Below are 20,499 nucleotides of genomic sequence, written 5' to 3'. Positions count from 1 at the left end.
TAAGCAGCGGGTTGCACTAGAAGACCTCCAAGGTCTCTTCCAACTCTGTTATTCTATTCTGTTCTGCTCTGCTCTACTCAACTTCTATTCTATTCTATTCTATTCTATTCTATTCTATTCTATTCTTCTTCCTAACATATTCCTGCAGGTATAGGGTCCCCTTTTCAGATCATTGAATGCCACTTTGCATGGTCAGCTGCATCTCCAGAGTGCAGGCCCATGATTTGCATAACTTTGTTGATGGTGTCTTGCCATCTCTGTTTTGGATGCCCATAAGGTCATTGATTTCTAGTTGGTAGGCAGTCTTGGCCATGGTGGAAGGTGATGCTCTCTGGACATACCAGCAGAGTTGGTCTGCTATTCCACTCCATTCCATTCCATTCCATTCCAGTCCAGTCCAGTCCAGTCCAGTCCAGTCCAATTAGTCTAGTCTAGTCTAGTCTAGTCTAGTCTAGTCTAGTCTAGTTAAAGGATGAGGCTCCCTATCCTCACAATGGGAAGACTGTCCTGTGTGGTCTTGTCATATCAGGAGCTGTTTGGGGAAAGTTTTGATTCTCCTTCCTTGTAATTGTGGTTACGTCAGGATAGTAGCAGTAACATACGGGATTCTATGCCACTGCCCAGAGATTGGTGGGACTGCTAAGTTATTTGAAGTTTATTGTACTAAGAAAGAAGTGAGTTCTGCCCTTTGGACTGCAGAGGTTATAAAAGAGAATATATGATTTTATGGCCCTGTAATCATATGAGGTGGCTGCTGGATTAATCACATACTGGAATGGAAAGAGTAGACTGCAGATGGTCTTGAGGGAGACACCCTTGTTTAACTTGCAAAACTGTAAAGTGGGGCACAAAAATTTGACCACATCTAACTTCCAAGCATTTGTGTGTGAGAAATCACAGTGAGTTTTAGGGCAGTGACTGAAGCCATCTGCCTACAGGGTGTCTTTCATAGACCCCATGAATGGATACTCATTCCCATCAGTGTCAACTCAAGTTGCTACGGAGAAGCTTTGCTATATGCTCTCTAAACTAAGAAAGTCACACCGAGTTACTCCCAAGCAGTTTTCTTCATTCTTCGTGCATAGACAGAAATCTTCTCAAACGAAGGGAGGACCCGATCAGCAAGCGTGATGTGAGAGCTTCTTGGAAACGAGAAAGACTCTTTTCGAAAGAGGAATGTTGGCCATTGGTGCCGCCCATTTAAAAGGGTGTTAGAGGCGGGCGCGTCGACTCCAGCCCTCTCACTGATTGGCTGGACTCCAGCCAATCAGTGAGAGGCGGGCTGGGCTAGTTTAGTGTGGACGGATGGGGGAGCGAGCGAGCTGCGATGGAACAGACAGGACCAGCAAGCGACAGGGCCGGGGCAGGCATTCCGGAACTTACTTCCGGGTCCACTGGTGAAACCTCTTCTAACCTCTTCTACCGAACCAGTTAGAACTGGCAGGAACCCACCCCTGGTCCAATCCCCCACACATAAACCTGAGGAGACGTGGGTGCAGCCGGTACATTGTTCCAGGGCCCATGGAACCAAATTTTTAAAAGAAAAACAATATTGGATATATATTACATACTCTATACTTTGTGTGTATAGCAAAACCACCTTGCAGCCTTGTTCGATATAACTTTTACTAATCTGAAACCCAGTGAACAGTTATTTATGTCATGTATTGAATTTCAATTTCATTGCTTATTTATTTAAGTTTGCAAGCTTAGTTTCATTTCGTTCATGGATATATTTTATATTTCATTTCAGTTTATGGATGGTTATGAAATGTCATCTCAAAAACCTGGAGCTCAAAAATGCAAGGAAAAACCGAAATGTCCATGTGTAGGTGGGGGAGGGGGGGCACATTAGTCTTGTTCCAACTCTTGATAATCCTCTCTGCAGCCGTGCCCACACAAAGCAGGAGACCTTGAGACAAAGGTCTGAGACATCCAGTCTCTTCCCGAAAACCTCTAGAGATGGAGGACCTACAACTTCTGGAAGCAAACTTTTCCACCGGTGAATTGCCCTCACTCTTAAGAAGTTTCTCCTTGATTCCAGGTTGCTTCTCTCCTTGATTAGTTTCCATCCATTGTTTCTTGACTTGTCTTCTGGGGCTTTGAGAATAAGTTGAGCTCAGGTGGGTTCCTCTTACTGTCACTACTGGTACGCTGATCGCTGTCTGTCCGTGGACGAGCCTGATGTCCGTTGTGCACGCGCCTGATGTGAACTGTGTAAGCGCCTGACGTCCGTTGCATACACATGTGCAATTCACTGCCCCTATGATGCCCGGTTGCTTGGTTGGGGGCGCTGGCTCTGCACGCTGTATGCGGGTGCGCAGTGGGCCTTTTGGCATTAAATGCAGCTATAGAGTGCGGGCAGGAGGGTGGGCCAAATGAGCCACCATACCGGTACGCTTTCAGTTGCTACAGGCCACTACCGGTACGGCCGTACTGGTCAGGACCAGCAGCAACCCACCACTGGTTGACCCCCTCTTCTTTGTGGTGACCCCTCATACTGGAAGACTGCTATCATGTCAGCCCTAGTCTTCTTTTCTTTGGAGTAGCCGTACCCAATTCCTGCAAACGTCCTTCATATGTTTTTGTCTCCAGGCCCTTCATCATCTTAGTTGCTCTTCTTTGCACTTTTTGCATAATTTGCATAATTAAAGATATGCTCTGGGAACATCTAGGGAGAAGCTACTTTGACCCTCTTCCTCCCCCCTCCAACCAAAGTATGTAAACTTTGTTGACTCTTGGTCCTCTGGAATACAGGTCCCCTCTCTTGGGAATCCAGACTACGTTCCACCACAACTGTTCCACCACCCCCTGGATTGTTTCAGAGTGATCTTAGTGATTTTTTGAGCTATACAAAAAGCTAAGAGAGCTATTTCTCAACAGCCATAATGTTTGAAAGAAGGGAGTTTGGTGGTCCTGCGTATTCATAACATAAAACCTCTGAGTTCTTGTGATGATTGATGCCAAACAAACGTCGTTGTGCCTGAAAATGATTTGGAAAGAATCAATGTTGGAAAAGACACAGTTGCTTGGAATGCCTCTCCCTAGGAGAGACAGATTTGAAAACCCAAGAGGTTGCCATAACAGCTCTATTTAAAAGATAAATATAGTGACTCGTCCGAGACCAGAGGTGGGGAAACGATGGTCCCTTTATAACTTGTAGACTCCAACTCCCAGAATTCCTCAGCCAGCATGACTGGCTCAGGAATTCTGGGAGTTGAAGCCCACAAGTCATCAAAGAGCCATCATTCCCCACTCCTGGTCTAGATGAATATTATTCTATTCTATTCTATTCTATTCTATTCTATTCTATTCTATTCTATTCTATTCTATTCTATTCTATTCTATTCTATTCTATTCTATTCTATTCCACTCCACTCCACTCCACTCCACTCCACCCCACCCCACCCTATCCCTATTCCTATTCCTATTAATATTCCTATTCCTATTAATATTCCTATTCCTATTCCTATTCTTTCTAATTCTATTCTATCCACCAAAGGAAGCCGCGTGAAAGTGCTCTTAGCCATAATGGCCACTTATGTTTCCTTTTCTCTCCTAATTTTCCATGAAGATAGTGCCGGTTTTGGCTATGGGTTTTTATTTTAATTATCTTGGAAACTGTTTCCTGCTTTTCCCCTTCACCTCAAAATTTAAAGTTAGAAATATTATTATTATTATTATTATTATTATTATTATTATTATTATTATTATTATTTCCACTGGTTACAAATCCAGAAATGGAAGGAGAAGAAAATCTTTTGTTGTTTATTGTGACCAATGACATTACTTGCTGCTGGTATGTGGAGTCCAATCCCACTTGGCCAATAAAGATTCTTATGATTCTATGACCCTCAGGGTAATGATTCTCTTTTGGAAAGTTTGGGCTCAAATGAGAAGTTTGCTTCCACGAAGGCTCAGATCGTGCAAGGAGCGGCATCTTTAGAGGAGGATGTTCATTAGCAGAAGGGAAGAGAGAGCCAGGAGAAAGGATGCAACGGTTTGATGGGCACTTCCCACTGTTGTGGTTTGTACGGTGGAAGGCTTGTTGGTTTTGGGCTTTTCAGTGGGAGCCTTGGTAGTTTTTGTGGGTTTTGCAGTGGTTGTGTCGGGTTTTGCAGTGGTTGTGTCAGGTTTTGCAGTGGTTGTGTCGGGTTTTACAGTGGTTGTGTCAGGTTTCGCAGTGGTTGTGTCGGGTTTTACAGTGGTTGTGTCAGGTTTTACAGTGGTTGTGCCAGGTTTTGCAGTGGTTGTGTCAGGTTTTGCAGTGGTTGTGGGTGTTAAAGTGGTTGTGGCGGGTTTTTCAGTGGTTGTGATGGGTTTTGCAGTGGTTGTTTCAGGTTTTACAGTGGTTGTGTCAGGTTTTGCAGTGGTTGTGTGGGGTTTTGCAGTGGTTGTGTCGGGTTTTGCAGTGGTTGTGTCGGGTTTTGCAGTGGTTGTGTCGGGTTTTGCAGTGGTTGTGTCAGGTTTTGCAGTGGTTGTGGGTGTTAAAGTGGTTGTGGCGGGTTTTACAGTGATTGTTTCAATTTCTACAGTGGAAGGATTGATGTCTCTTGTGGGAGGGTCAGCGACTGTAATTGCATCTCCAGATGTGGGGTCGATGGCACGAGGATTAAAATCGAGGGCTTCAGCAGCCCTGGATTTCGGACGACGGAAGCCTTCAACTTGGAGTTGATTGTCAGGCAACTCATTGCTCAAAAAGACCGGTGCTTTGCCGTCTTCACTTTCCATCTTTCCAGCTGGCGACGAACTACATTCAATGTTCACATTCACTTTTATTAAGGAATTCCCTAGGCTGCTCCTGAGACACTTGGAGGAATGATAGCAGGACTTGACAATGGTGAAGCTGCTCACTTTTCCTAGATGGGAACAATCAATGGAAGCAGTCATGGGAATGCTGGGGGAGATTAATGGTTAACCCAATCTTTATTGAACCAGAACACATACAAATGATTCAGAGCAGAGGAGTCCAACTTGGGGCAACTTTGAGACTTGGGGACTTCAACTCTCAGAATTCCCCAGCCAGCATGGCTGGCTGGGGAATTCTGGGAGTTGAAGCCCAAGAGTTTCAAAGTTGCCCAACATTGGATACCCCTGATTTAAAGCTTGCAATATCTCTGTTATCAGCCATAGATACCAAATTAAATTCATCAATCTTTTCTCAGGAAAGATTCATAATAACTCAGGAAGAGTTATTTTTCCGGGCTGGGGAAAAAAATCTTTTGCAATTGGGAGCAAGGAAAATTGGTTTATTGGTTAAAAATGGATAAAAGGGGAGGGCAAGTGCTTGCTGGCCAAAAAAGACTCACCCATTATGGTTTCCGTTCGTATGGTAGCGCAGGTATCTTGGTCTTCGTTACACAGCTGTAATTGGCCAGTACAGTCTGCCTTAAATCCAGAACAACTTTCACACTCTAGACAGCTTCCTAGAAAAAGAAATTGAGGGAGGGAAAAAAGATTCATGATGTATTAGGGATGTTCAGTAGAATAGATCAAACGAGCTATGGACCCAAAAGTACTGTCCGGATTAAATCTTTCAGAAAATGGCAATAGCAATTAAAATTATATACCGCTTCACGGTGCTTTTACAGCCCTCTCTAAGCGGTTTACCGAGTCAATCTCTTGCTGCCAACAATCTGGGTCCTGATTTTACCGACCTCGGCAGGATGGAAGGCTGAGTCAACCTTTGAGCCGGTCAGGATCAAACTGCTGAATTCCTGGCAATCAGCAGTCAGCAGAATTAGCCTGCAATACTGCATTCTAACCACTGCGCCACCACCAAAAAAAAGGACTTCCAAAGGAACTCTCTCTGTGTGTATAGGGGCTGTTTTGGGGTCTGTTTTGGATACCTCACAACTGCCCGAATTGTTCTCTGCAGGGTGGGGGGGGGGGTAGCGAGATTTTGGCAGTGGTTTTTTTTTTTATTGACTGAGAGAAAATGATTGTTCCAGTTCATGCAGTTGGTTTTGTGCCTAAGGCAGGGGTGGGATTCAGCCAGTTCGGACTGGTTCAAGCGAACCAGATGCTAATTTTAGTCTGGTTCACTGAACCGGTTGTTGCAAGGAGCGGCTGGCCTCGCCCACGCCTCCCCTCCCCTCCCAGGAGTCTCCACATGGCCCATTTTGGATGCGAGGTAAGTGCAGGGCCCGTGTGGAGGCTCTGGGAGGACGGAAAACAGGCCTACCGGAAGTACCAGAAGTCCAAAAATGGGCCCATTTCCAGCCTCCGGAGCCCAGCGGAAGCGGTTTTCACCCTCCTGGAGATTCAGGGAAAGCCTCCGGAGCATGGGGAGGTCAAAAATTCCACCTCCCAAAGTGGTACAGAAAGCCCCCATGGGCATGGCAACCCAGAGAACCAGTTGCTAAATTTTTTCAATCCTACCCCTGGCCTAAGGCAGCACTAGAACTCGCAGCCTCCCAGTTTCTAGCCTGATGCTTTAACCGCAACACCAATCTGTCTCTGTTTCCAAAGAAACGCGAAAGGAATTTTAAAAATGAATGAATGGCTTATGTTCTGCCTCAGCGATGTCAGTTTGCCCGAGGCAGGCAGCTAAACTCCACGCTTGGGAATCTCTTTCAGATCAAGTTTATTATCCGGCATCCTTAATAGCAAAACTTACAGTTCAGTGTTAAGATGCTTCTGACTTTCCATGATCTGTCCCATCGCGTGGTGTAAAAAGTCTGTGGTTTCCTATATCCCTCGATGAGCGGAGATAAGGGGATGAGCGGTGGCTGCCATCCCAGCTGACAAAGGGCGATTCAGAGAGAGCCCGATAATAAATCACTTTTCCCGGGCAGAATACCCGCTGCCCAATCAGGGGACACAGATGTGGTCACATGTTATGGAACTACATTTCCCGCAAGGCGGCTACATTTCCCACGAGGAAATTTCTTAAAGGAGACAGTTCTTAATTCCTACATTAGTTATATACTGTTGGGACAGCACACAAACTGAATCTATGCCGCTTTTCTGAATTGTCTAATATTTCTTTCTAGACAAAAAAACATGTCGGAGCTGGAAGGCATCTTTTACATTTGGGCCTTCAGGCCTGCTGAATTTTCTGCTGTGGGAAAATGGGAGGGGGGATTATGTGGAGCATGGGTGATATATAGTCAAAATAACATTCTTTTCTCAGAGAATCAAGGTCATCTTGCCCTGCAGCTGCGATGAGGTGACTGGGAGGCACCTCCAGTTTTGGACGGTGCCTGATTGGCTCACGTGATGGACATGTGGATGCTGGGCAGGGACTTGAACTTTGGTGTGGGTGGGGATAGCCTGGAAACGTTCAGATTCGGGTTTTCCAGAGGGGCCAATATGACATCTCTAATAAAATGAAGCTTTGAGGAACCTCAAGAAGACTCGGAGTCTTCTTTTGTTGGGGGTGTTACTTGGAACCCTGACAACAAGTGTCTGAGCCAGGTTTTTCTATGCCTGTTTATGATTTAGTCCAGGGTTGTCCAAACTTGGGAACTTTAAGACTTGTGGACTTCAACTCCCAGAATTCCCCAGCCAGCATGGCTGGCTGGGGAATTCTGGGAGTTGAAGTCCACAAGTCTTAAAGTTCCCAAGTTTGGACAACCCTGATTTAGTCATTCATTAAATGTATATACATGTTTATAGACACACCAAGAATGCGAGTATTTCATCAAATCAGATTGCATGTCAAACCAATGTGTTCGGTTGAAATCAATGTCAGGTACGTTTGAAAATATCAAGGCACGCCCCAAATCAAAGACATGTTTACCGTTAGTATACCATTTCTCAGGGAAATAGTTTCCTTGTTTTAGACATCAAGAAACAAAAAACAATCCATTTCCAAAGGTCATTTAGGCTTAATCTAATAGCTGATTAAGAAAAAAATACAGCTGACAAAGGCTAATAAACCATTAATAGCTATTTAATCAAAACTTAGAAGGCAAGAGTTTAAAGACTAGGGTTTTTTTTAAAGACCTATCTCAGCTGTGGACCTTTAGTGAGATATGTAAAGTGCTTATTTCACCTTTTGATTCATCACACACACAGAGAACTCACACCCCTCCCAGAGCTTAGATTAGCCTGACTTTGCTGGCTTTTTCGCCCTCCAGAAGCACCATTTCTTTGCGACCCTGTGAACCAGATCTAAGCACCCTGCGGGCTGAATCTGGCCCCCAGGCCTTGAGTTTGACACCCCTGCATTAAACAGTGTCACCTCATGGGATGTAGAAAGCAGCTAGGATCTTCTCTGTGGCAGACCTTGCTCTCTGGAACAGCCTTCCTTTTGATGTATACAAATAATACAGAAGCGCCAAATGCAATCTAAACAACTGGCCGACTGTGTGAGAGTCCATAATATAAAAACACCAACAACTGTGAGGAGGAAGAGGAGGCAGAGGAGGGGAGGGGAGGGAAGGGAAGGGAGGAGAGAGAGTGAAAGAGAAAGTGAGTGAGAGAGAAAGAAAATAAGAAAGAAAAGAAAGAAAGAAGGAAAAGGGGAAGAAGGAAAGAAGGAAGGCAAAAGAAAGAAAGAAAGGAAGGAAGGAAGGAAGGAAGGAAGAAAGAAAGAAAGAAAGAAAGAAAGAAAGAAAGAAAGAAAGAAAGAAAGAAAGAAAGAAGAGCTTCCATTCCTGATTATGACCCCAACTCTAAAAAGCTGGGTCTTTCCCCAGGTATTGGATTAATTGGGGTGATGAGTCTACAAGCTGATCATCTTTTATTTGATGTTTTCCTTCTGGCATTTGTGTGTGTTTTTGAAATGAGATTATTGTTTTTATTCTACGCTACTTCGAATCCTTATGGAGTTGGTCAGCCTTATCATTTTCTAAAATAAACAATTCAGTCCCTATCTAAATGGGTTGGTGCCACTTAGCACTTAAGGCAATTTTTTACTTGGTGTGAAACCATCAATAGAAGCCCAAAGTTGAGGGATGATAGGCAGAATAGATCTATTATTTCATTAATAAATGCCCAAACCTGAATCCCTTGTAGTTCACGCTTTCTTTCTGCATCCACTTGCCTGGTTTTCACCTTGGGCACTTATAACTTTTTTTCCACCAAAAGGAACCAATGTGGTTTCGTCCCATTGATTTCAACAGGACCAACCTTTCTACACGGGCATCTATGCACATCTGTCCTTACCTGTAGCAAGAAGCAACGAGAAACACAAGAGTCCCACGAGACCCTGCATGGTGACGGGGGTTGCCCTACTCTCAAGATGCACAGCTGATTGAATGTTCTAGCAGAAACTTCTGCGAAGAAAAATAAAGGTAAAAATAAAACCATTACTGAATAAATTATAAGCTACCGTAAGTGACTTTTTCATGGCGGCATTTTTTTAAGGACGGGAGGCAGGAAATGGGAGGTACTGTAGGTCCCAATGGCTAGATTCTTCTCCCCATTTCCATTATTTGGTTGAGACTCAAGAGACAACCTTTGGAGAAGAACAACAGGTAGCCCTTGACTTACAACTGCTCGCTGAGTCACCATTATAAATTATGACGGACCTTCCCAGGAGTGTGACAACTTCAGGGTTGACACAGAGTACTTATGACTTAGTTCTGAAGTTCTGATGGCTGCCCCCACCCCCTGAGACACATGACCACATTTCAGTCTCTTGGCAACTGGCCTTCATTTATGACCAAGATGGGCAAACTCTATTGCAGTTGTAAGTCAAGGATGACCTATACAGCAGTGACCAAAATATGATTTTAACCTGGGAAAAGAAGAGAACATTACAAAGAAACTCAAACTGGTCTCACCCTAACTCAGCCTTTCAAATATTGGCCATGCACCCAAAATCAATAAAATTCCGGATGCGGTGGCTCAGTGGCTAAGATGCTGAGCTTGTTGATCAGAAAGGTCGGCAGTTCAGTGGTTCAAATCCCTAGTGCCACATAACCAAGTGAGCTCCTCTTACTTGTCCCAGCTTCTGCCAACCCGGCCGTTCGAAAGCGTGTAAAAATGCAAGTAGAAAAATAGGAACCACCTTTGGTGGGAAGGTAACAGCGTTCCATGCACCTTCGGCATTGAGTCATGCCGGCCACATGACCACGGAGACGTCTTTGGACAGCACTGGCTCTTTGGCTTTGAAATGGAGATGAGCACCGCCTCCTAGAGTCAGGAACGACTAGCACATATGTGCGAGGGGACCCTTTACCTTATTTCTTGTGAAGTCTACTTGGCCTGCCTTGAAGGACTGACATATTTGGGGAGATTTAGGTGGGTTTCAAATAGTAAGGTAGATGTGTTGAGCCTCTTAAAGATTTGAGACATCTATTTTCTAATGCTGGAGGAAAGAGATGGCAAAAAGGCATTCTCCTGTTAAAGAAACATGAAAGCCACCATTTTGTAGATCAGGAATTGTGGAATTAACAGGTACCATGAACCGAGAAGATGTTTCAAACCTCAGCATACAGCAAGATCAATTTTTCAAATATTCTGGAATTAGTTCACTTAGGAAGATTTTGGAAGCAACACCTTGCATTCACAAAAGCTGACACCCCACCCCCCAAAGAAAGCTAGTTTCCCCCCCCCCTCCTTCTCTTTTAAAGGAAAGAAACTCAAGGAGATGCTACCTGTCTTCCATGTTATGTACTGTATATATAAAATTATTCAGGGAAAGTTGTTCTTCATTAATTTTTAAGAACACAATTCCAGGTGTATAGAATTAACTCAAATACATCTCTCCATCTTTCTAGAAGTCTGAGTTCTGATATGTAGAATCAACTTCCGACTCTTACTTCACCCTCAAGTAAGGTTTTTCAAGGCAATTTTTGGTGGTCTTAGGATTTGACGGAACCAGAATTTGAACAGTAAACTCTTGGTCTCTAGACAGTCAAAATCTCCAGAAAAAGTTCCAAGTTTTTACAACTGAGGAAAATAAAGATAAAGAGGATATCCTTCCTGTGGTATCATATCCTCTCCATGGGATCTTACTTAGCATAGCTCAAAATATTTTTCTTCTCAACTTATTTTCCAAAGCACCAGGAAGACAGGACAAGAAACAATGGATGGAAACTAATCAAAGAGAGAAGCAACCTGGAATTAAGGAGAAGCTTCCTAACAGTGAGGAAAATTAACCTGTGGAACAGCTTGCCTCCAGAAGTTGTGAGTGCTTCATCACTGGAGGTTTTTAAGAAGAGACTGAACGGCCGACCACCTGTCTGAAATGGTGTAGGATCTCCTCTTTGAACCTCCAAGGTCCCTTCCAGCTTTATTCTGATTGATTGATTGGCTGATTATCTTGATTCAAAATCCTCCTTCAGGTCTTTTTGAGGAGTAGAACGGTCATTTATCTTAACCAAATGGACTATCTTGCACAGTTGGAGAGATTGATTCAGTTATAGAATAACAGAGTTGGAAGGGACCTTGGAGGTCTTCTAGTCCAAACCCCTGCTTAGGCAGGAAACCCTACATCACTTCAGACAAATGGTTACCCAACATCTTCTTTAAAACTTCCAGTGTTCGAGCATTCACAGATTCTGTAGGCAAGTTGTTCCACTGATTAATTGTTCTCACTGTCAGGAAATTTCTCCTTAGTTCTAGGTTGCGTCTTCCTTGATTAGTTTCCATCCATTGCTTGTTTCCTGCCTTCAGTTTTCTTTGGAAAATAGCTTGACTCCCTCTTCTTTGTGGCAACCCCTGAGATATTGGAAGACTGCTATCATGTCTCCCCTAGTCCTTCTTTTCATTAAACTAGACATATCCAGTTCCTGCAACCATCCTTAGCCTCCAGTCCCAGTTATCATCTAGGGTTCTGGCTACCTGTTTTGTTTTCCCAGGGCCCTTATCATCCCTCTGCTCAACAGTTGCTCAGCTAAGGTCATTAATTATCCTCTCAGCTGTTTGTCTGGTGCTGTAAAGCCATAAGGAAGTTACAAAGTTCTCTTTCCCTGAGCTTTCAGGCTACATCCCAAATGAAAATGTCATAAAAGTATATGTTGACAGATAAAACTAGGGTTTTCAAGGGGACGTTCCAATTATTATTTTTTCCCTCCCTCTTCCTTATATGAAAAATTTTGAGCCAGAGCGGTGCAGCAATTAGGAGGATCAACTAGAGAGATCTGGTTTACGTCCAGCCACAAAAGATGATTTTGAGCAGGTCACTCGCCCCCAAACTAATGCATTTCACTTGGTTATAATCAGGGAGAAAAAAAACGTCACCTTGCACTCCAGGAGAAAAAGCATGGAAGCAGCAAATCAAGAAATACATTCTACAGTTTTAGCTGGAAAATATTTAGATTTCAATGTTTGCAAAAGGGCAAATAGCAGAATAACAGAGTTGGAAGAGAACGTGGAGGTCTTCTAGTCCAACCCCTTGCTCAGGCAGGAAACCCTAGGATAGCATTTGAGACAAATGGTTGTCCAAACTCTTCTTCAAAACTTCCAGTGATAGAGACCCCACAACTTCTGGAAGCAGCTCATTCCACCGATGGATTGCTCTGTCATGAAATTTCTCCTAAGTTGCTTCTCTCCTTGATTAGTTTCCATCCATTGCTTCCTGTCCTGCCTTCAGAAGCTTTGGAGAACAGAGCCTCTTCTTTGTGACAGGCCATCAAATATTGGAAGACTGATGTCCTGTCACGCCTAGTCCTTCTTTTTCTTAAACTAGACATACCCAGTCCCTGCTACCTGTATGTTTTATCCTCAGTGCCCTCATTGTTGATCTTCTCTGTGCTCTTTCTAGAATCTTTTGGCAGGGACCAAAACTGGATGCAATATTCCAAGCGTGATCTTACCAAGGCAAAGAATAATGCCCTTTTGATTTGTGCTGATAAATAAATAAAGGGAGACCAGTATAGATCTATTTCAAGCTATTTAGCTCTCATCAGCTAGCCATACGCTTACTGGGATTCGAGCTAAATAGCTTGAAATAGATCTATACTAGTCTCCCTTTATTTATTTATCAGCACAAATACAACACAAATATAAAAAGGCAACATTAAAAATAAAAAACAAATATGGTTTTCTGCCTGGATGGTCTTCTGTAACGAGCCGAACGACACACACACACACACACACACACACACATACATACAGGATTGCAAGCTGGTCAAAGTTGCATTTCAGGATGAGATGGGTGGCATATAAATATAAATAATATAAATAACCTCTTCTTTTGGATTAAATTAGAAACCAATCCAGTCTCCCAATCCCTTCCAATTTAAAATTGCATGCACCCTGATGTGCATGTTTGCAGCTGAGGTTTGCAACAGACCTTCTACGGGCGATCCAATTTTAAGCGAACCTTCGTTGTGGGTTAATCCACCCTAAAAGTCAGAATGAGAAACTCCGTAAGCGGTTCTGCTTATTCTATTTAAACAAGCCCGTGTGAATATTTGGTGCCAGGATTGCATGTCTCCGGATACACATTGAAAGCCATTTGTTGTATTTAAAATACAGATCAATTGAAAAATAAGAGAAGGTGGATTAGTGAAGAAAAAGGAAGGCAGAATTGGGGTGTTTTATCTGGTATTTTAATCAAAATACTGCAGTTAATGAACTCAAAATAGACAATGATGCTATAGAAGGACTGATAGAATGGATGAAAGCAGGATCAGGAAAAGGAGGTTCTGGATTTCTGATTGCAAGGGGACCACTTACTTTGAATTTTCCAAGGTAGCCTTGAGATGCTTCTCAGTCCGTAGAAGGCAAGTTGCCCTTCAGGTGAGTGGGGAGTTGCTCTATTTCACTCAGCTTTATAGATGTAGGCAAAAGCTTTATCATAACCGGAAGCCCTTTTATATTTTTCTCCTCCTCACCTATGCCACAGTAGATATCACAAGCTGGGCATATTCCTAGAGGAACAAAGAATAAAACGAGGCAAGAGATCTATAAAGCAAAACAGGGAAACAGCAAATATATAGCAAGGTCATCCATATAATTCTTGATTGCCTTCCAGAAATATTTTATCCTGCTTTTCCGGGTGAAGTTCCAGATAGCAGGCGACCTTGAATACATCATGGAAAAAGGGTGAAGCCTTCTAAGAGAAATAGGTAATGTTGAGGATGCACAATGTGACTTGCAGAGAATACAGAAGATTGCAAATGATGCAGACCGTAGATATTCCTCAACTTATAGATGCAGATTAACAGAGTTGGAAGGGACCTGGTAGGTCATCTAGTCCAGCCCTCCCACCCAAGCAGACCCTACACCAGGGATGGTGAACTTATGGGGCACCGAGTACCCAAACCGGAACGTGCATGCGTACGCACACCGGCCAGTTGGTCTTCGGGTTTCTAGCTTGCACTTGCGTGCCGGCCAACTGGTCTTCACGCACGCCTGAGCACCAGAAAACCGAAGACTAGCTGGCTGGTGCGTGCATGCCTATTTGGGGGGCATTTTGGGGATCGTTTTCAAGCTGTTTTTTGGGGACATTTCCAGTCCATTTTCAGTCATTTTCAAGCCTGGAAAATGGCCTGAAAATGGTCCCAAAATGTCCTCAAAACACCCCCAAAACAGCCCAAAAAAACCAACCTGAAAATGGTCCAAAAATGGCCCATTTTTTGGCCATTTTCAGGTGCTCCAACACCAGGGGTGAGTTCCTGCCAGTTCTAACCTCTTCTATAGAAGAGGTTCCACAAATCTACCGTGCCGTTTAGAACTGGTTCCAGCTCCTTCCCCCCGCCCTTCCGCCCATCATCAATATGAAGAGCGAGAGAAGGAATTCTGGGAGTTGAAGTCCACAAGTCTTAAAGCTGTCAACTTTGAACACCCCTGGGTTTTTTTTCTCTAAAGGGTTAGGGGTGCAAATGTCTTGTAACTTGACAGCTTTAAGACTTGCGTGCTTCAAATGCCAGAGTTTCTGAGCCAACATTTTGGTTGCTAAGCAAGAGCGTTGTTAAGTGAGTTTCACCACATTTTAAAAGTTGGCCACTCCCACCCGGTCACGTGGCCAGCAAGCCACTCCCACAAAGCAGGCCACACCTACAGAAGAGGTTCTAAAAAAAATTTGAAACCCACCACTGTCCAATACCAATGATGACCAGTTGGCTAGTGCACCAGAAACCAGAAAAGCAGCTGGCAACGGCGCATGTGCTCACAGAGAAGGCTCTGCATGCCACCTCTGGCACATGGGACATACGTTTGCCATCACAGCCCTGCCCCATTTTTCACAGACGGTAGTCCAGCCTCTTCTTGAAAACTTCAACATCTGGGGAGAGGGGGGAAGCATCTTATGACCATTTTTCACACTTGCAACCATTGCAATATCTCCCCGGTCACATAATCAAAATTGAGACACTTGGCAACCAACTCACAATTATGACCGTCCCATGGTCATGTGACCAACATTCAAACAACTGGCAACTGACTCTTGTTTATGACGGTTGCAGTGTCCGGGGCTCATGTGATGACCTTTTGTGACCCTTTGATGGGAAGGGTCACAAAAAGGGAGCCAGATTCATTTAACGACTATGTTACTAACTTAACGACTGTAGCGATTCACTTTGGCAAGAAAGGTTCTCAAATGGGTGAAATTCACTTCACAAATGTCTCGCTTATCAACGTAAATTTTGGGCTCAGTTGCGGTCGTAAAGATAGATAGATAAAGATAGATCGAGGACTATCTGTACTTTGTGCAGTTATCGGATGTACAGGTAGTTCCTGACTTACAACAGTTCCTTTAGTGACTGTTTGAAGTTATAAGGGTATTGAGAAAAGTGACCCAAAAAGAAGATGTCTAAATAGGAATAGATACTAGTTATAAACCCTTGATGGGAGAATTTCATTCTCTGATTTATAGCATCCTTTTGGGATAAAAAAAGAAAATAATAAGCTTGAGGGCAAGTTGTGAATTCCTTTTAATAACATCCTTAATGGAACAGAATTCTTTATTGGCCAAGTGTGATTGGACACACAAGGAACTCGTCTTCGGTGCATACGCTCTCAGCGTACATAAAAAATGCATTCATCCAGAATCATAAGATACAAAACTTAGTGATAGCCATAGGATACTAAATGAACAATCAACATCATACCAGGAAACTAAATAAAAGAATACAAATCGTAAAGATGCAACCAACAAGGTTATAGTTATAAGTTGAAGGAGATAGATAATAGGAAGGTTGAGAAGAATAATAGTAATACAGTTTTAATAAATAGTTTGACAGTGTTGTGGGAATCAAAACCTCAAACTTGTTATTAATTTTTCTTTCTTTCAGGAGAGAAAATCTTTCAAAGAACATCAGGGATCTTGGAGGGATCTTGGAGTCCTAATGGTCAATCATTTAAATATGAACCTGTGCAGCAGCTGCCAAAAAAGCCAACACAGTTCTAGGTTGAATAAACAGAGGGACAGAATCAAGATCCACATGAAGTGTTAATACCACTTTATCATGCCTTGGTAAGGCCACACTTGGAATACTGCATTCAATTATAGTCGCCACTGTGTAAAAATGATGTTGAGACTCTAGATAGAATGCAGAGAAGAGCTACAAAGATGATTAGGGGACTGGAGGGTAAAATATACATAGATAGAACGGTTGCTGGAACTTGGGATGTTTAGTTTAATGAAAAGAAGGACTAGGAGAGACATGATAGCAGTCTTCCAATATCTCAGGGGTTGTCACAAAGAAGAGGGAGTCAAGCTATTCTCCAAGGCACCTGAGGGTAGAAGAAGAAGCAATGGATGGAAACTAATCAAATCGAGAAGCAACCTAGAACTAAGGAGAAATTTTCCGACAGAACAATTAATCAGTGGAAAACTTGCTTCCAGAAGTTGTGAATGCTCCAACACTGGAAGTTTTAAAGAAGAGATTGGATAAACATTTGTCTGAAGTGGTGTACAGTTTCCTGCCTAAAAAGGGGGTTGGACTAGAAGACCTCCAAGGTCCCTTCCAAGTCTGTTATTCTATTTCAATTCCATTCATACAAATGTGCCCTTCAATTTCTATAGATGATAGATGTCCTGGGGAAAAAAATGTAACAATCTTGCGTGTGTCATTTAGAATTAATCATTAATCTCTAAACTATGTCCTATCACTGGGTGGGGAAGCAGAAGAAGAAATAATTAAAAAAAATAACCCTTAGTGTGGGATTTTTATTGGCTTCATTTTCCCTCAGCCGGAAAATATCTCAAAATGGCCTCCATCCATTATGAGGAAGGAAGGAAATGGGGAATTTGGTAAGGTGGCTTCTATCCCCAAACCTTGCCTTGTCTGCTTTCTCTCCTGCAATAAAGAGAAAGAAAGAGAAGGGGGGAGGACGAAGGGGGGAGGAAGGAAGGAAGAAGAAGGGGGTGGGAGGAAGGATGGAAGGAAGGAAGGATGGAAGGAGAAGAATTAGCAATGGGTGGAAACTAATCAAGGAGAGAAGCAACTTAGAACTGAGGAGGAATTTCCTGACAGTTAGAACAATTAATCAGTGGAACAGCTTGCCTCCAGAAGTTGTGAATGCCCCAACACTGGAAGTCTTTAAGAAGATGTTGGATAGCTATTTGTCTGAAACAGTATAGGGTTTCCTGCCTAGGCAGGGGGTTGGACTAGAAGACCTCCAAGGTCCCTTCCAACTCTACTATTGCATTGAATGAAAGGGATAGAAGGATGGAGGAGGAGATGGATAGAAGGAAGGAAGGGGAGGGAGGGAGGAAGGAAGGAAGAAGAAGAAGAAGAGAGGGAGGAGAAGAAAGAAAGGGGTAGAAGGACGGAAGAGGAGATGGATGGAAGGAAGGAAAGAAGAAAGGGAGGGAGGAAGAGAAGGAAGGGTTTTTCAATCCCTCTACACATGCCCAGCACATATCCTATTGATTTTGTACACCGTGAATTCAACTTTCAAGCTTTGAGCTGGAAAAAATGGTGGTGAAACTCTTGTTTTGCCCACAGAAACAGACTGAATTTTAATCTGCTGCTTGGCAAAATGCTCCAACTTCTTGAAGGGCAATAAGCCAGCTTAGGATGTGCTTGGTGGACATACTTCCTGACGCAAGTCAAGACGCCACGGCCTTTCTGCTCTTGCTATCTTCTCACCATCCACCTGTTCAGGCTTCCTGTTCTTGCTATCTCCTCACCATCTATCAACTGTGTACGCAGGATATGGCCAACAGAATCAAGATGGTGCTGATTAGGACATAACCCAAACTCCACCTGTCATTTTAATGGATAGACATAAATAACAGAAAAGGCTTGGCCAAAGAGGGAAGAAATGGGCCCTTCCTTTCAGAGGTTCCTTCACATTTTGAATCTCCAGAGCTACGATCCCTACGAGTCCCTTCGGGGAGAGGGGGCGGTTTATAAATTTAATAAACTGAAACTAATAATTTAATAAACTGAAACTACATGCTTCGTACCATGTATGAGATTCCAGGTTAAATCATCGCTCAGCGTTTCCAGACAGAACATTTAAAAAAAATTACACTGACTTTCAAAATCCTACTTCTTGTAGCTACAGTGATATTTTTAGCTGCTTTATGGCCTTTTGTTGTTCCAAAAACCCCACCCTGATAGGACAGAATCAAAAGTCCTCTTAATTGCACAATGTTTATGGCTTGTTTGACTCCTCTTTGGTCAATGCCAGGAACACAGACATATGTTTCGCTTTCTTGTTTAAACTGTAAGCTGCCTCCCATCTATAAATCGAGTTTCTGGGTAGATAATGGCCTTCTACCATAAATGCTCTCGCTTAAACTGAGGAAAGCAGTCAACCTCCCACAGTTAGATCTCCTGCCTTCTATCTTCTGTTACTTCTACAGTTTGGATTAGCAGAGAAGGCTTGTAGGAATACACAGAATGGCGAAAATAAAGCCGGATTTGATCGGAACTGAATTGGTATGGAAGGGTAACACCCATGAAAGTAGACCTGTGAGATTCCCACACTAGGAAGTAGGAAAGGTGATGTAAACTGTGTGAGAAGGCAAGAGGGTTCTTCTTGATTCCTTTTCAGGCTCACACATTCTGGAAAACTGTCACTTTGGTTCTAATGCAAGAAGATATATCCCCCTGACACACACACACACACACACACACACACACACACATTCTTTTTGAATTCAGGAGAAAAAATTTATGGCTGGCTGGGGTTTTCTGGGAGTTGAAGTCCACAGGTTTTAAACTGGTCAAGGGTTGAATACCTTTCTTTTAGGACAGGGGTGTCCAAACTTGGGAACTTTAAGACTTGTGGACTTCAACTCCCAGAATTCCCCAGCCAGCTGGCTGGGGAATTCTGGGAGTTGAAGTCCACAAGTCTTAAAGTTCCCAAGTTTGGACACCCCTGTTTTAGGATGTCTTTGGTTGAGATAAAAGGAAAGGGAGGGGAACTAGTGTAGAAGCAATTGTACAATGGGATCTTTTCATATGCAAATGCACCTTGAAAACCTTGTCACTTAATGCTTGAACACCTCCTTCCATCCTGAAGAATGTCTGAGAAATGAAGGCATAAAGGACATTACAATTTATTCAAAACTAGTTTAATAAAGGGGGAGTTAAAGCACATGCGTAGTAATAGGTTAAAATTAGTTAGCTTATCTTAGCGTATGGTTGTTAAATGTTTATACCCTGTACTTTGCTCTGGGAGGTCGGGGGGAGGGAGGGCGGGAAGAGGGAAGGGGTGATAATTGCAAAAATTTATTGAAAATTTTAATAATAAAAAAAAAGAATGTCTGAGAAATTCTTGACCTTTAGGGACAAATTTCCTACAGGGCATAATTTTTTACAACAGGTAGGGCATCTCACCTGTTCTGGATTGAACTTGACTCAACTATGCACTGCAAATTATGGTACTAAACAGTAACCAAATAAAATTATATTTATGATGCTTGAAGTATAACTCCAAGAATGGATACTTGAACAGTGTATTCCTACATGATTAAAAGTCCAGCCACTGGAAAAAGAAATGTTTGTATGCCTTACCTGATCCCTTGTGTATTAATAATGCTATTATTATTTTTCAAAACATATTAAAAAAACAGGAAGGAAGAAAAGAAAAGAAAAGAAAAGAAAAGAAAAGAAAAGAAAAAGGGAGGTCGGAGTCAGGGAGTGGGGAAGGCAGGGAGGCATAAAACAAAATAAAAACTAGGAAGGAGAGAGAAAGAGAAAGAAAGAAAGGGTGGAGGGAGGAGGGAGGCAGGGAGAGTGGGAGGCAGGGAGGTATAAAACAAAATAAAAACAAGGAAGGAGAGAAAGAAAGAAAGAAAGAAAGAAAGAAAGAAAGAAAGAAAGAAAGAAAGAAAGAAAGAAAGAAAGAGGGTGGAGGGAGGCAGGAAGAGAAGGAGGCAGGGAGGCATAAAACAAAATAAAAAATAGGAAGGAGAGAAAGAAGGAAAGGAAGGAAGGAAGGAAGGAAGGAAGGAAGGAAGGAAGGAAGGAAGGAAGAAAGAAAGAAAGAAAGAAAGAAAGGATGGAGGGAGGCGGGAGGCAGGGAGAGGGGGAGGCAGGGAGGCATAAAACAAAATAAAAACTAGGAAGGAGAGGGAGAAAGAAAGGAAGGAAGGAAGGAAGGAAGGAAGGAAGGAAGGAAGGAAGGAAGGAAGGGTGGAGGGAGGAGGGAGGCAGGGAGAGGGGGAGGCAGGGAGGCATAAAACAAAATAAAAAC

General features: G+C 43.0%; 2 long non-coding RNA genes across 2 annotated transcripts; one reads left to right on the top strand and one right to left on the bottom strand.

The window, feature by feature from the left end:
* The first annotated feature begins 9,087 nt into the window (after positions 1–9,087).
* Positions 9,088–16,882, top strand: LOC309397088. Its single transcript, XR_014176204.1, has 3 exons — positions 9,088–9,242; positions 13,877–13,970; positions 16,137–16,882. It is a non-coding gene; the product is annotated as an uncharacterized lncRNA (long non-coding RNA).
* Positions 16,883–18,318: 1,436 nt separating this feature from the next.
* On the bottom strand, positions 18,319–19,382 carry LOC309397121. The gene is made up of 2 exons (XR_014176212.1): positions 19,178–19,382; positions 18,319–19,039 (listed from the first exon to the last, which is right to left on the bottom strand). It is a non-coding gene; the product is annotated as an uncharacterized lncRNA (long non-coding RNA).
* Between the last annotated feature and the right edge of the window lie 1,117 nt (positions 19,383–20,499).

This window comes from Natrix helvetica, assembly GCF_964273705.1.
Source record: "Natrix helvetica genome assembly, chromosome: 9".
NCBI lineage: Eukaryota > Metazoa > Chordata > Lepidosauria > Squamata > Natricidae > Natrix > Natrix helvetica.
The sequence above is the reverse complement of the archived record's forward strand: the minus strand, read 5'-3'. Positions and strand labels throughout refer to the sequence as shown.